Here is a 6,421-nt window from a genome sequence, read left to right as displayed (position 1 = left end):
GAAACTATCAAATTCATTTGAAGAAAACTCTCCTCTACTAGATCTCAAAAAATTAATTTTAGTATCTACTTGATTTTCAACCATCAACTTGAATAATTTAAACCTTTCAAAAGATTCATATTTTTCTTTCAATAATGTAACCCATGTCACCCTAGAGTAATCATCAATAAGCAACATAAAGTACCTTTCTTTATTGAGACCTTTTATCCTAGTAGGTCTGCAAAGAGCTGTGTAAACCATCTCTAGAGGTTTAGAAGTAGAATATTCCTTGTTCTTGAATCTCCTCTTTGTTTGTTTTCCTAGTTGACACTCCTTGCACACATCATTAGTAGGTTTGATAATTCTTAGTAAATTTCTCACAACTTTATTAGTACTATTTTGCACTATGTTATCAAAATTGACATGTCCCATTCTTTTATGCCACAACCAGCATTCACTATTTTGTGCCAGCAAACACTTGCTCATAGTCTTATTGTTTATATATACTAGAGTTTCCGTTAGTCCTAACATCTTTGACAACCAATCTCCTACAATTTCCTTTTCTAATCTGGCATAGTCAAGGCATGGAGATCCAATGAAGGACAAATCAACCTTGCAACTTAACACATAAATCATGCACAACATACCGGTAATCGGTAACAAAACATCATCAAGAACAACTGATAACAACACAGAACACATAACCAGTAAATAACTTGAATAAATCTTATTACAGGCTAAAGGATTACACATGCCACATGCTGAAACGTAGTCTAGGATAAAAATAATTCTTACAACACAATTACAAGATCCACATATCATCCACATATCATATCAACTTCCAATAACAGTTTGTTGGTTCTACCCTATTCCGGACTTTAGCCTTCTAGCTTCAGTCTAATCGGATTAGAATCCCGCCAAATCTATATCTTCACTCAATCTCATAACTCTGTCTTCTATCTTCTAATTCCTGTCTTCTCAAATGATTCACCAACTTCCATTTATACCATCCGCAAATAATTATAACTCAATCAAGTCAGCCCAAAGACCAACCAGTTCATGAAACATGTAATGGTAACATGTCAGCTCCAATCACTATGAACAACTTCCAAAATACATGAAACAATGTGTGGTCCTCTGAGAACATCAGACACGACATAAGAAACATAAATCCACGATCCGCAAGTCACAGAGGTCAACCACAACCCAATCCAACTCACTCAACACTTTGCTAGAATAACCGATAAGAACATATCAACCGGGCCACCAGAATCCACATCTCACCAGAAACAAAGCCAAATGCTATGAAACTTGAACATGAAAAATACCATGAACTCAAGGGAATAAACCTAGAACCACAATGCTAAACACTCCAACATGAAGAAATGCCTCGATCTAAAGCAATTCTACTAAAAACTGCTCAACCAGTAAGAACTAGACCAATGCTCCTATATCAGACTCTCGGGGTTAATTGAAAAGTGAGTCGCATCACTTGATCTGGTTTGGTGATCTATCAGAAGGTACTTACAACTGCCTCAAGGGGTTCGACAATCTGTCTATAGCTTTCAGTTGCCTCTCCACAATGATCTACCAGTCTAAACTGCAGCCTGCCTCAATCAACGATTTGTTCAAGTCTCCACCCACTAACTGCCTCAAGTTCAAGCTCTAGGATCGACGGTCTACCTGACAACCTTTCTTTGCCTCACGTTCAATGATCTAAACAACTCGACAAGTTGCCTCAATTTTCTCTCCAACCAACCGGTGCACAAACAACACTCTGTCCAACATCAGGTTCACAAACCAGCTCTGATACCATTTGACATAGTCAAGGCAAGGAGATCCAATGAAGGAAAGCCCAACCTTGAGGCTTAACACATAAATCATGCACAACATACCGGTAACCGATAATAGAATAACAAGAAGAACAACTGGTAACAACACAAAACACACAAACGGTAAATAACTTGAATAAATCTTATTACAGTCTGAAGGATTACAATTGCCACATGCTGGAATGCAGTCTAGGATACAAATAATGCTTACAACACAATTACAAGATACACAGATCATTCACATATCAAATTGGCTTCCAGGAACAGTCTGTCGGTTCTACCCTAATCCGAACTTCAGCCTTCCAACTTCAGTCTAACCAAATCAGAGCCTGCCGAATCTACATCTTCACTCAATCTCATAAATTTGTCTTATATCTTTTAATTTTTGTCTTCTCAAATGACTCACTAACTTCCATTTATACCATCCACAAATAATTATAACTCAATCAAGTCGGCCCAAAGACCAACCGGTTCATGAAACGTGTAACGGTAACATGTCGGCTCCAATCACTAAGAAAAAGTTCAAAAATGCATGAAACAATGTGCGGTCCTTTAGGAACATTAGACACGAAATAAGAAACATAAATCCATGATCCGCAAGTCACGAAGATCAACCAAAACCTAATCCAACTTGTTTAGCTCTTTACTAGAATAACTAGTAAGAACATATTAACTGCGCCAATACCGGAATCCACATCTCACCGGAAATAAGACAAATGCTATGAAACTCGAACAGGAAAAAGACCATGAACTCAAGAAAATAAACCCAAAACCACAATGCCAAACACTCCAACTCGAAGAAATGCGTCGATCTAAAGCAATTCCACTGAAAACTGCTCAACTAGTAAGAACAAGACCGATGCTCATGCATCATAATAATATATCTAGACTTACTGAATGTGACTTCATAGCCTTTATTGCACATCTGACTAACACTCAACAAAATATGTCTCAGACCTTCAACATAATAAACACCATTACTTTTATTCTTACCATCAATTGTAATGATTTCAATCTCACAAATAGGTGTAGCTTCCTCTCATGAAAACTTCATTGATCCTCCATCATAATTCTCAAGATTATTAAACTTGTCTTTATCATCAGTCAAATGATTTGAGCCTTAAGAGTCAATGATCCAAGCTTTCAATTTCACTTTGGCATGCAATGCAACCTTTTCACTTACTAAATTCCCTTTGTTCTTGATTCCTTCTGATCTTCTAGATATTTCCTTATTCTTTTCTCCTATAGAAAAAAAAAGAGATTCTTCATTCAAGTCATCACCATCTTCATCCTTAGATGAAAGAGTCTCCATTGAACATAGGCTCCTTTTTCCTTTATCTCTATCATTTGTCCTTTTCTTTGCATCATATCTTTTGTATATATCCTTCTTCTCATTATCATTAGATCTCTTGTAGTCTTCATTATACATACATTTAGAAGTATAATGACCAATTCTTCCACAATTAAATATTTTCAAAGGTAATATACCTTTATATTTTTATATTTTTCTCTTTATTCTTCTCACAAATTTTTCTTCCATCTCATCCATATTTTCACTTACTTCAAGTTCATCTTTAGTCATCCTTGCAAAATTAAATGCAACCTCTTTTCTTCCCCTTTTGATATCTTCCATCTCAGATATTTCATAAGCATATAGTGATCCAAGAAGTTGTTCAACAATATACTTATCTAAATCATGACTTTCTTCAATAGCACATCTCTCAAGCTTGTAGGGTTTAGGTAGACTTGACAACATCTTTCTCACAACATCACCTTCTTTTATCTTTCCACCAACAACTTTGGTAACATTAAGAAGCTCATTTACCCCGTGTATATAACTTTCGACACCCTCATCATCAACCATCTTTAAAAATTCATATTTTTGTTTCAAACTTATTAACCTGGCCTGCTTTGTCTTAGGATCTCCTTCATATATAAAACTTAAATTATTGATGCAGGGGCACCCGGGGAGTCATTTTGAGTCATATTAAAAAAACTTTGATTTATGTCTTGTTTTGGTTTGTTTGGGTCTAATAAGGTCATTTAAGACCATTTGGGATCACTTGGATCCATTTTGGAATGTTTGATGATAAGTTGTTACAAAGATGTAATTGTTGCAAAAAGTTGTCAAGTTGTCAATGTTGTCATGACAAAGTTTTAAAAGTTACATTTTTGGTTATGGGAAGTTGATAGTTAGTTGAATAGTTAGAAATGATGGAAAACATATAAATATGTTCTCCCAACTCAAATTAAAAGGTTGGAGGAAGTTGGACTAAAATAGAACTCACTTTTACATGTTCTCACTTACATTTTTTGTGTGTTATAGATTGAGATTCAATTGGTGCCTTCTTGTGCAGATTCTCATGAACCAAAAATCAATTGGTGGAGGAACCTTTCCTCTTTAATATTATTTTCGTTTCATGAGTTTTCATTTTGTTTTGTAGAAGTTATGGTCGTTCTAGTGTTAACAATTGTAGTTTTTTACTGTGAACAGTCTGCTATTTTGAATGGTACTATCTTTTATGGTGCACTAAGAGCCTGAAACCAATGGAAAAAGATGAAGAAATAAGTCTAGTTTCTTATGATTTTGGTTTGATCAAATTTAATTAAGTTTTGAAGGAGTTATGTTGTGTTTGGTGAGAGCAGGTCTGTGATAAAACTAGGGTTTCAGCGAGCATTAAAAATCCATATCTCTTCTTTTAACTGTCCAAAATTGCTAAATTTTTTTGTTTTCCTATGTTCTAAAAACCCTTTAAATTGTAACTCTTGAAACCTCTCTGTGAGGAAATAATGCTTTGTTTTTAATTGTACAATAGGAGTAATGGTTTGTGGACCTTCAAATGAATTGGGAAAGGGCTTGGAAAGCCATCATTTTCATAAGATTGATCAAGATGAATGAATGTGAATCTATTAGGCTCAAGGAGTAATGTGCCTATAATTATGAACTAGGCTTGAACGTGTGGATCCATTGTGATAGAACTTGATTATTGTCTTTCTATGCATCACTAATTCCCTATCTCTTTGCCTTATTTTAATAGTATAACTCTAAAAAAAAATTCATCACTTAAACAATTGATAATTGCAGCTCTATCATTTTTATTAGTCTCACATTTCTTAGTTTCATCCAAAGTCCGAGGTCCATTTGTTGGAGGCTTATAGCTAGATTCAACAATTTCTCATATTCCACTTAGCAAAGTTTTCAAATAAGATTCCATCCTCTTCTTCCAATAAGAGAAATCTTTACCATCAAACTTTGGTGCCTTGAAATTGATTTCCTACGCCATTTTGGATCTACCTCAAGTGGTTAAGATTTTCTAAGAGGAACCTTGCTCTGATACCAATTGTTGAACTCACGATAGGATTGAAGGAGGGGTCGAATCAGTCAGCATCTTAAAAACACTGATCTATCAAACTTTAAGAAACATTTAACTTTTCTACATCAATAGTAAAAACATCAACCATCAACACATGGACACCATATTTACATGTAAAACCCAAAAGGAAAAAACCACTATTAGAATCACACTCACAATATAAATAAAATTGATTAAAATATTTTAGTCTCACTACCAAGGAGCTTAATGCACCTGATGGACTTGCAAGGCTAAGGTGCACAACCTTAGGGAAAGATACAAGGACCTGCACAACTAAAATTCATTGCTTTAGGGAAATATATAGAGAGTTGCCAAGAGACTCATTATCTTTTGGAAATTGAAAGAATAGGAGAACTAAAAAGAAAAGAATCTCTTAATCATGAAATTATCATTGGACCTCTATTTCAAGTGACCAATAGCATGACAAACACATCTGACATCAACCAATATCTTAGAGCAATGTCACACTGAATATATTATCATTAGAGCTCTTCACAAATTGATTTTTGCACATTTGCAGTACCAAATCTTCTTACACATTATTCATATTTACTTCACATCAATTCGTGCTTCTACCGTTACTCAACTCATACATCTGCACTCCTTAAATACAAGTTAGATCATTAAAAACCTAGTTGAGAGTTGGTCATAGACAAAGTATTCAATATTACATAAAATAGGTCGCACGGACCAAAACACTCCATGCGGTTTACTCCGAGAGATAGAGAGGACCCAAATTCATCACAACACATCCTTCTTAGTCAAATTGAATGAACTATACACACTACCACATCCTTCAAGGTCAACATCAAATATAACATGTAGATAAATAATAAAACTCAACAATCAATCAGCCCAAACATCTTCCAATACAAATTACATAATGTGGATCTCCACACACAATGGTGAGACCCATAACAATATTCATAAATCAACCCCCAATGTGTATCTGGACTAAAAATTATGATCCAAACAAGACAATTCATTCGAGCACACTAAAAACATAACACAACTAAACATACCAAGCACATACCACCATAGCTCACTTGTGGAACATAAACACCACCAAAGAATTGAACTAGAATACTACACAAACCAAATAAATATGTCCTCAAAATTGCAACACTTGAATTCACATATCTGAAGGCCACCAAGAATTCACTTATTAGAGGACCTATAAACTTGATAATATACCACTCATAGAACATTAGCATTATATCCAAATCCGTACACCAT

The sequence above is a fragment of the Cryptomeria japonica genome, chromosome 1 (assembly GCF_030272615.1).
Source record: "Cryptomeria japonica chromosome 1, Sugi_1.0, whole genome shotgun sequence".
In the NCBI taxonomy this organism is placed as follows: Eukaryota; Viridiplantae; Streptophyta; class Pinopsida; order Cupressales; family Cupressaceae; genus Cryptomeria; species Cryptomeria japonica.
This window is presented reverse-complemented; position numbering follows the sequence as displayed.